General features: G+C 39.6%; 1 non-coding gene across 1 annotated transcript; it reads left to right on the plus strand.

The window, feature by feature from the left end:
• The first annotated feature begins 4,510 nt into the window (after positions 1-4,510).
• TRNAF-GAA (transfer RNA phenylalanine (anticodon GAA)) lies at positions 4,511-4,583 on the plus strand. The gene has a single exon. It is a non-coding gene; the product is annotated as a tRNA-Phe (tRNA).
• Positions 4,584-10,093: the final 5,510 nt, after the last annotated feature.

Here is a 10,093-nt window from a genome sequence, read left to right on the forward strand (position 1 = left end):
TGAATGGTTGTGATGTAACCGTTTCTGGTCACATACCAATTTTTTTTTTTTTTTTGGCTAAATACCTCGTCCTTCGACATGCTCCTAGGTGGCTTGTGACTCAGAGGATGATGGAGCTCCCTGGTGGTGAATTGCCTGGTGGTGAGCTACTTGGTGGCGAACTCCCTGATGGTGAGCTACTTGGTGGCAAACTCCCTGGTGGTGAACTACTTGGCGAGCTCCCTGGTAGTGAGCCACCTTGATGAGCTGCTGAGTGCGCTGCCTTGGAGGCAAGCTCCCTGGTGGAGTGCAACCCGACTGCCCTCTGCATGAGATGACCTGCTCCTCTTTGTAGACGGCAGGAGCCGAGGAACTTGCAAGAACTGAATCAGAGGACTCGGGAGTATTTACCCGGCGGGGCTACTCTGATGGTTAAGTTAGCACTCTGATAGTAGAGAGCTTGAAGATGATATTAGAGAAATGAGAGAGCTAGAGAGCAGGGGTTACTTCCATTTTTCATCATCTCTTGCCCCTTGGGAATCTGGGCCTTTATATACTGATGCTCTGTCAAATCGGGTGTAACCGCCTCTGATTCTCTGCTACAGCTGTTATTCGCCAAGCTGATTCGATTGGTGCAGGTAACCATTGCAGAGTACGGTCCCGTCAGTTGAGAGACGTTATGCAGAGTTGGTGTGCACGACACCGCCTGACGTGAGATGTGGGCGCAGTCCTATGGACTGGCAGGTACGGTTGTCAGGTAGGAAATCTTCATGTGATACGCCGAGATGCTCTGCAACGAACTACCTTGCACCGAGCTACTTTTCACTGAGCCGCCGGTAATGTGCCGAGGTGCTTCTACCCGAGGCAGGTCTTCGTGGCTTACTAGGAGGCGAGCTGTTTGTAAGACGCCAGGCTGCCTGTAGAGCGGCCAGTTGCCTGTAAGTGGCGAGCTGCCTGTAAGTGGTGAGCTGCCTATAGGTGATGAGTTGCCTATAAGTGGCGAGCTGTGCCTATAAGCGGCGAACTGTGCCTATAAGTGGCGAACTGCCTATAGGTGATGAGCTACCTATAAGTGGCGAGCTATCTGTAAGTGGCAAACTGCCTGTAAGTGGCGAGTTGCCTATAGGTGACGAGTTGCCTGTAGCTAGCTTGAGCTGTCTAATTGGCAAGATGCTGCACTTAGTTGGCATGAGGTGCCAAGTGTCATAATTTCACTGGAGGGCGAAATCCACCCTCATCAGATTGGCTGCAACCTTCTTCAAAGTAAGTCTATCAGACAAGTCAGAAATCACCACATTAGAATACTGTTGCCTTTGCTTCTCTACAACTTCCCTTCCTTGAGAGTAGCTGATTACCGGGCTTGCACCTATGCAAACCATAGTCAGAAGTTAGGACACGGAAAGGATGCTCTATCACTGATGTGGGTTCAACAGAGAGACTCCAAGCGAACCATCATCAGCCTTGCACAGCATACATCCAGAGGCTTCAGCCGGTTTTTAGCTAATCAGCAGGATTGCTTCATTTATTTATGGTATGGTGGTAACTCATGTGTCAGATTCAAACTGCCATTGAAATGTAGTTATCCAAACTTGTGACCAAGCTATGTATTTAAACACGATTCATCAAAGATGGAGAGAACCCAATACAGACCAATGTAGAGTTTTCCTGTAAACATAATACATACTTCTTATGTAGATGTGGACCATGTGGTCAAATTATGTTTTATCGGATAAACTTTGTTCTTCAGAAGCTAGCAGGGGAAGCTGGGATCGTAATTCCAGTTGAGATCAAAATGAAGTTTTTGATAAGAGTCCATCTATGGATGGAGGGAGTCATTCAGAAACTGTTTTAAATCTTGCCTTTTGTGTGTCTCTGCTTTCTTGTTTTCCCGTTTGTTTACTAATTGTACAGTAATAGGACTGGACTACACGGATAAGCATTCAGAGAAACTGCAACTAAGAAGATGTATGTTCATAATATTAAATTTAATTTTACTGTTTTGGAGATCGTCTGAGAGCCATTATGAGATTTTGGAGATCATTTCAACTTGTTTCCTTGTATTTTGAATGCATAAATTCATCACGAGAACAATAAAATGCACCCATCGAGTTGGGTTCTTGAAATTCTGGGATAGTGGCTATTTGGCTTCTTATAATGAAACATTAATTTGCATCCTTATAAAATATCCAAACAGTCACAAATTAACACCCTTGTTTTGCATCAGTGGTTGCCAAACGAGAAGAGTGTAAATCGAAGATAAAATCTGGTCCACAATTGCATGCACCTGAACCGGAGGTGTAATATTTTGCAGTGCGTAAATTTGCATTTACACTCCTTCCAAACACAGCCTTAGGGTTCCCTAGTAGTTATTCTACAAATTTAGTTTGATAAAATGAATAATTTTAATGGATGGTACTTGGTACGCATCTATTATAATACAATAAAACAGATTAACTGGCAATGTTTTTAGACGATTTAGTTGATTGATTGATCTTCTCACATTATATCAAATAATCAATTCTACTAAAAAAAATATAGGCATTGGATTAGGTGTTGATATTTATAATAGAAACGTTAAAGTTGAGTTTTTTTCCGAAAACAGCTATGGTACCCTATATTTAGCATATTGTTTTAGATAACTCAAAGCATTTGCGGTAGAAAAAAAAAATTCTCATAAACTTTGTATTGACCAACCTAAATGTTACAAATAAAAGTGGCTTCATTTCCACATCTTGATACAGTTCGGTAGTTCGGTAATTGATTGTTTTGAAGAGTTGAAAAACAAATTGTTTTAAGGATTTTCTAACAAAAAAAGGAAGGTTGTTTTAGGGATTCCTTCGATGAAATAAGGAATTTGACAAGGTTAAAAATGTCGATACGCCCGATACGCTGGTAGGGGCGTATTGGGTGGATCAATACTGTTTTTTTTACTTATTTTTATTTTTTTTGAAACCGCTTCAGGGGAGCCGGTTTAAGGCTCCTCCACCCCTGAAGCGGTCAGACCCCCGATACACCCAATATAGGGGCGTATCGGATTTGAACCTTGGAATTTGGACCTACTCTCCTCAGACGCGGTTGCGTAGTGGGAATGTAATTTAAATGTATATAGATATACACCAAAGGCAAAAGGTACAGCTTGCCTCGGCTACCCATTACAAATATAGGCAATACAAGACAAGCAAACCCTGAAACCAAACATGAAACTATTACAACTGAGCCCAAAAACATTGTGCCCTGGTTACCCCTTGCTTTACTAGCTGCAAAGCGACCTTGGCACCCATTGAAAGACCACTTGCAAATTTGTCGATAGTCTTCTAACCTTTTTTAGTTCATTTTGAAAGTACCAAAGAGTTTTTTCAGTCTATTAAAGCCGGCTGATGACTACTTTTGAATCTCCTTCAATTATCTGTTGGGATGCACATGTGAGTAGGTTATGGAACGAGGAACAAATGAGAATCCCACATTGGAAAGATATAAGAAGTGCAAGGAACTTATATATAAGAGTGACCCATAATCCAATAGCTTAGGCTTTTGAATAGTAAGTGGTGTCCATCTCTTGTTTAAAGTCATACGTATACAAAGCCCCGGTTTCACAACTCCTCATGGTCCTTGACCCCCCTCAAGGCCCAACACTATCAGCTTATCAGCTCCTATTTCAACAGATTTTTGTTCCAACTATCTGAGGTTTTGGGAAGGGAAGGACTGGATGAGGGTATGTTTAGTTCGCAGTCGGAATCGGAATTGGAATGGTTCATTCCTATAATCTGTTTGGTTCAGACAGGAATGAGAATGAGAATGAGAGTAAGTAGGAGTGGGATTTCATTCCCAAGGGAGGGAGGAGTGACCATTCCCTCAAATAGGGGAATGTCATTCCAACAGGAATAGGAATGAGATTCTGATTCTGCCCAATCAAATAGTTGGAATTGAAATAGTCCATTTGGATTCCAATTCCAGACCCCAATTTCCACAAATCAAACAGGGCCTAAGGTTGTGTTTGGTTACAATGCAATTTATTTGCACTAATACAAATGTAATAGAGTGCAAATGAAAAAAATGCAAATTTTGGTTTAATTTTGTTTAGGATTTTACTTTATTCTGCTTTAAGTCTTATTTTATTTCATTTTTAATGCAACCAAACAATATAAGGTAAAATTTGAAATAAAAATAAATCAAAACTTACACCCAAATAATTTCCACTATCATAGTTTTGCATCAATGCAAATAAATCTGCACTGCAACCAAATGCAGCCTAAAGTGCAAAAATATTAATCAGTGCTAAACCACTCCACCTTACAATCTCAGAGGAACGAAAAGCAGACTCAGATCATTTGATGCACCGAGTCCCTAGCATCAGCAATCAATGGCAAAGCTCTGAAGACGGTGCAGATAACAGTAACCACGTGTAACAGGTTAACATATTGATCCGAAGACATAGACCAATATTAATCGCTTTCATCAAACTATCGTCTATATGAACATGTAAATTCATGTTTCAAATTAATAATTATAGGGTAATATTGTATATGGGTCAGCGGGGATAGCTCAGTTGGGAGAGCGTCAGACTGAAGATCTGAAGGTCGCGTGTTCGATCCACGCTCACCGCATCATTTTTGCTTATGTCATTTTCTGTTATGTTATCTGGCTGGCCTAATGATAAAAGAGAAAAAACTAAAAAAAAAAACGACAATTGAATCGCAAGTGCGAGGAGTACGGTTTCAGTCCAGGCAGCGTCAGGGCACCGTTCGTGCAGCATGAGAACGCGCCACGCGTCCTAGAAACGTGCGCGTGCTTAAAACGTGCGAAGTGCATCTCTCATTACTCTACTATTACTCTCTTTCTCTCTCTCTCGCATCTTTTCTCTTTCTCCGTTCCAGGCTTCCAGTAAGGCAGCTTTTCTCTCCTTCGCATGGTTCGTCGCCGGGATGCCGCTCTGCATCGAACCCAGAACCGCCATCACGAGCCACCCCTGCAAGCCATCTAATACAAACAAAATCCTGTGCATCTCTCGCCGAAGACGCCTCCAGTGACATTGTTATCCGATTCTTGTTTCTTGTCTTTTTCATCTTGTTACTACTCTTGGGTCGTCGAGTCCATCCTGAGCTGACACAGGACAAGCAAGCGCTCTTGGGTCGTCGAATCGTCCTCAATGGAACTCCTCCGCTTCCGCCTGCTGTTGGGTCGGAGTCAAATGCGATGCCAACCAGTCGCATGTCGTCGTCCTCCGTCTCCCCGGTATCGGTCTTGTTGGAGGGAGGTCTTGTGGGTCCGATCCCGCTCAACACCCACGGCCGTCTCTCCCAACTACGCATTCTTAGTCTCCGGTCCAACCATCTCTCAGGTGAGGTCCGTGCTGATTTCTCTCAGCTGAAGCTTTTGCACAATCTGTACCTCCAGGTTTGACTTAGCTGCTTGCCGCTGAGGCAATGGTCTCAAGCAGTGGCCTCTCGTTTGACTCAACTGAAAGATGTAGCAGTGGCCTGGGTTCACTGCTTGCCGCTGCTGTGATTTGTCTTGAACAGGCGAGTGTTTCAGGCCCAGTGACCCTTCTACACTAAGGGCAATACTAAATGGAGGACAAGTACATGCCTTAAGTCAATGAAATTCTTTCACTAGTCAATGAAATTCTTTCACCCAATTCACCATGTCACTCTCAGAATATGATTAGACCATCATTACATGTTAGGAGTGTCTTGCGACACACAAATCCACTCTACCTTGTGAACAATCAAAGCAAATTAAAAAGAAGGTTCGATCACAGAAACCCCCAAAAATAAGAAAAAACAAGGCAAGAACATTGCTACCCAATCACCGAGAGTGGTAACTAATGAAGTTTTGAAACAAGTCCTTTGACTTTCAATTACTCTACAAGAGTACATACAAAAGAAATTCTTTTCTAGAGGATGTGTAGCTGTGCATACAATCACATGTTACGCAAAAAGAAAATGAGTCAAAATTCGCTCTCGATATGAGCCTAAACTATTAATGCTCCTATATACGAGTTTAAACGATCTATTAGAAAGAAAAAAAAAACTCAAAATTCGCTCTTGGATAAGAGCCTAAACTATCTATGCTCTCATATATGAGTTTAAACTATCTAATAAAAAAGGGGAACACTTAAAGTTCGCTCGTGGACATGAGCCTAAACTATCTATGCTCCCAGATACGAGTCTAAACTGTGTAAAAGACTCTAAAGCAAGAGTATAAACAACTTTATTCAAAGTTTGCTCCTGGATATGAGTATAAACTGTCTACGAGACTCCCGAGTATGAGTATAAACTATTCAACTTTTTAACAACTCAATATTTGCTCTTGGATATGAGTTTAAACTGTCTACATGACTCCCGAGTATGAGTATAAACTACTCAACTTCCTAAGCAACTGAAAATTTACTCTTAGGTATGAGCATAAACTGTCTACAAGACTTTTGAGTACGAGTATAAATTATTCAACTTCCAAAATGTGCTCCCGAACACGAGCCTAAACTATCCATTAAGCGCTCTTAGATAAGAGCCTAAACTATCTACAAAGCCCCAAGTCACAAGTACAAATCACTTTGTGAACTACATCATGACTTGATCCTTCTAAGGGTACGTAAGCAACTTGAAAAAGGTGCAATTACAAAATAAATTATTTGTATCACTCATGACCCGCATGAGAATAAACTGTGAATGGCCAATTCAAATAAAAAAAAACTATGTATTATTCTTGGCCCGTAAGAGTATAAACTACGAACGACCAAAAAAAAAAAATCCTACTTATTGCCTGCAAGAGTTTGAACTACTGATGGTACAAAAAAAAAGAGAGAAAATTCTCTACTCCTAACCTACAAGAGTGTAAACTTTGCAAGTCGATGTTTGGATTGCCAATTACAATAATAACTACCAACTTGGGGGGGAGGCGGCATTTGTTGATATGTAAATTTTTTGGCCCAAGAAGTGAGGTAAATAGAGCCCACACCTACCAAGTAGATGATTGAATATTGAGACAAAGCCCACCATTGAGAGCAATTAAAAAAAAAAATTCTTAAAACTCTCAAATCAGTTAGAGAGATTTTCTCTAATCAATTTTAGTAGGGCCCCATTGATTAGCAATAATAATAATGCTTAATTAGCAATTTGGTTAAAAGGAAGATATGGTAGGCTGATTCAAGGAGGATTAACTTAACCCAATTAATAGATTTCCATTTACATGTGGGGTCTGGTCGCTTGCCAAGTGGCACCTTTAGAAACCCTTCCAATGAATCTTATATAAAGATCACCATGGTCCTCTTAATTGGAGATCTCGAGCCAACAAACCTGCCAAAATAATACAAATCTTTAGATGTCGTTCAAATCAATCTTGTGGGGCCTCCATTTAAATGGTAATCATTACCTATAATAACATCAAAATTATTGTTAAATGAAGAAAGAAATCAGAGCTGCCGAATATGGTTCCTCTCATTTTCAAATCTTTGGGGTGGGCTTTTCAAATGTACCCATCCAAGGAGAACAAGCAAATTCTCTGGCTCTTTGAGAGGTGGCCGGGAGAAAGAGGAAAGAAGGAGCTTCTCTTTTACAGAAAAGAAAACATAAAAAATAAGAGAAGGAAGAGAGAAGAGTGAAGAATTTGAAAGAAGTCTGTCTCGTGTGTAGTTGTTGAAGTTTCAAATTAGATGTTGTTATCCACCTACATGTTGAGAGGCATGCTCAACTGAAATCATCATCTCCTTCGTCTCTCCCCCTTTGGCTCTTCCTTCGTACCCCTTTTGCTGGTTTTTCTCCCCTTCGGCTCCCCTTTAGTCCTTTTCATTGCTTCCATTGCTTTTGACAAAGAAGAAGAATAAATGGGCTGCACCGAGATCAAGGGAAGAAAAATAAGAATTTCGGCATCAAGATCAAGAGAAGAAAAAATAAGAATTTCGGCAAAAGGATTCTGGCCTTTGAGTTGCTGTAACCAAAAGCTCTACAAAATTATTACAAAAGAAAGAAAATTCTCCTATCTTGTGCACGTACAATTGATCGTTGCAAGTATTAGATGTTGTTATCCACCTACATGTTGAGAGGCATGCTCAACTGAAATCATCATCTCCTTCGTCTCTCCCCCTTTGGCTCTTCCTTCGTACCCTTTTTGCTGGTTTTTCTCCCCTTCGGCTCCCCCTTTAGTCCTCTCCATTGCTTCCGTTGCTTTTGACAAAGAGGAAGAAGAAATGGGCTGCACCAAGATCAAGGGAAGAAAAATAAGAATTTCGGCACCAAGATCAAGAGAAGAAAAAATAAGAATTTTGGCAAAAGGATTCTGGCCTTTGAGTTGCTGTAACCAAAATCTCTACCAAATTATTACAAAAGAAAGAAAATTTTCTTATCTTGTGCACCTACAATTGATCGTTGCAAGTTCTTTCTACAACTATAAGTTGTTAAGATTTTCAGATTGTATTTGTGATAAGCTACAAGTACAAGTTCTGGTTGTATTCGTGACAATAGAATCATAGGGTATTCTTTGAAAAAAAAAATCTTTGAATTTGTCTGTATTTTTTTTGTATTCCAAATTTAGCACAAAATTTGTATCGATAGACCATTTGAACCAAATGGACAACCTGTTCTGACAAAAAAATTAAAAAATGAAAACGGGCCAAATCGTTGAACAATTCAACTACCCGGGTCAACATTTTGTTAACCAAATTAACGATTTTTGAAAAAATAACAATTCTGAAGTAAAACGAAACCGGTTCCAATTTTAAAAACCATGATATTAACCTTTTAATCCGACCAGCTACAAAAAGTTACAATCACTTACTTTCAATAACACTTCCCAAAAAGAAATACATCATCAACAAGGAGATGATTAATTCTAATTCTTTAATCAAACCGAGTTTCATGCAAATCAGCATTATTCAAACTTTGAGAAAGCATTTGGGACAGAACCTCCCTGTCGGAGACCTCTAAATGGGAAGAAGAATATATTAGGATGACCATTACTTAAAACTGCCACTAAGGAGGTGGATATGCAATTTTTCATTGACTCGCAGAATTCTTGAGTGAGAATTTTCAACAAAAAAACACCATTCATTTCTGTCACAGGCTTTTGAAAGTCCAACATTAATATAAACTTTTTTTTTTTTTTCGTTTTTTTCACGCTGCACACTACTTTTGAGCTATTATTTGTACTGTGACTGTTGTTCATAGATTGGACTTCCGATTTGATTTTATACTGTTTTGGGTTCAGGCTTTAATTATCATCTATTCAAATTTTGACGTTAAATGCTGGAGAGATAAGATTATTTAGAAGCAAAGGCTTCAGTTTTAAACCTAGCTAAAATGTTTTTGATCTACAGACATGATATACATCTAACCATAAGCTGGCATTGAGCTCCCTACGTTTCGCAGTCAGCAACTAAGAGTCTATTTGGTTCATAGTTGGAATTGGAATCGAAATTTTCTAGAACTGGAATCGGAATAGTCCATTCCCATGGTTTGGTTGGTTCAGACAGGAATGAGAATGGGAATTAAAATCGATAGGAATGAGATTTTGTTCCCAAGGGAGGAACATAGAATGACCATTCCCTCAAATGGGGGAATGTCATTCCAATAGGAATGTGAATGAGATTCCAATTGCACCCAACCAAACAGTTGGAATCGGAATAGCCCATTCCGATTCCAATTCCAGACCCCTATTCCAGCAAACCAAACAAACCCTAAGTTTTGCCACAAAATGCAAATTAGTTCTAAAATTTTAAAAATAGAAAAAATAAAAATAAGAACATGGTTCAGTTCTAAATCGTAAGATTTATCGAGGGAATAATATTACTTGTTTTTAAAAGTAAATATTGTAACAGAAAAAAAAGAAAGCAAATTGCTTAGATGATGTTTGGCATTGATGTTGCTTGAAAAAGGCGTCACATAGGCACTGTATCAAAGAAAGCAGTGCTTCAAACAATGCCCTCTTGTTTGGTAATGTTTTTTCAGGAAAAAAAAATATTACTCCAAACCACGCCTTGGAAATTGGAAAAGTATCATCTGGAGCAACGCCAAATTTAATGTTTTATGAGAAAATGGTGCATTGCTGCCAACAGTGCAATAATGTGACATTATCTTGAACATTGGATAATACAGACCATGTTAAAAACATTACTGCCAGC

The sequence above is a fragment of the Nelumbo lutea genome, chromosome 3 (assembly GCF_056320005.1).
Source record: "Nelumbo lutea isolate HS-2025 chromosome 3, American lotus-T2T, whole genome shotgun sequence".
In the NCBI taxonomy this organism is placed as follows: domain Eukaryota; kingdom Viridiplantae; phylum Streptophyta; class Magnoliopsida; order Proteales; family Nelumbonaceae; genus Nelumbo; species Nelumbo lutea.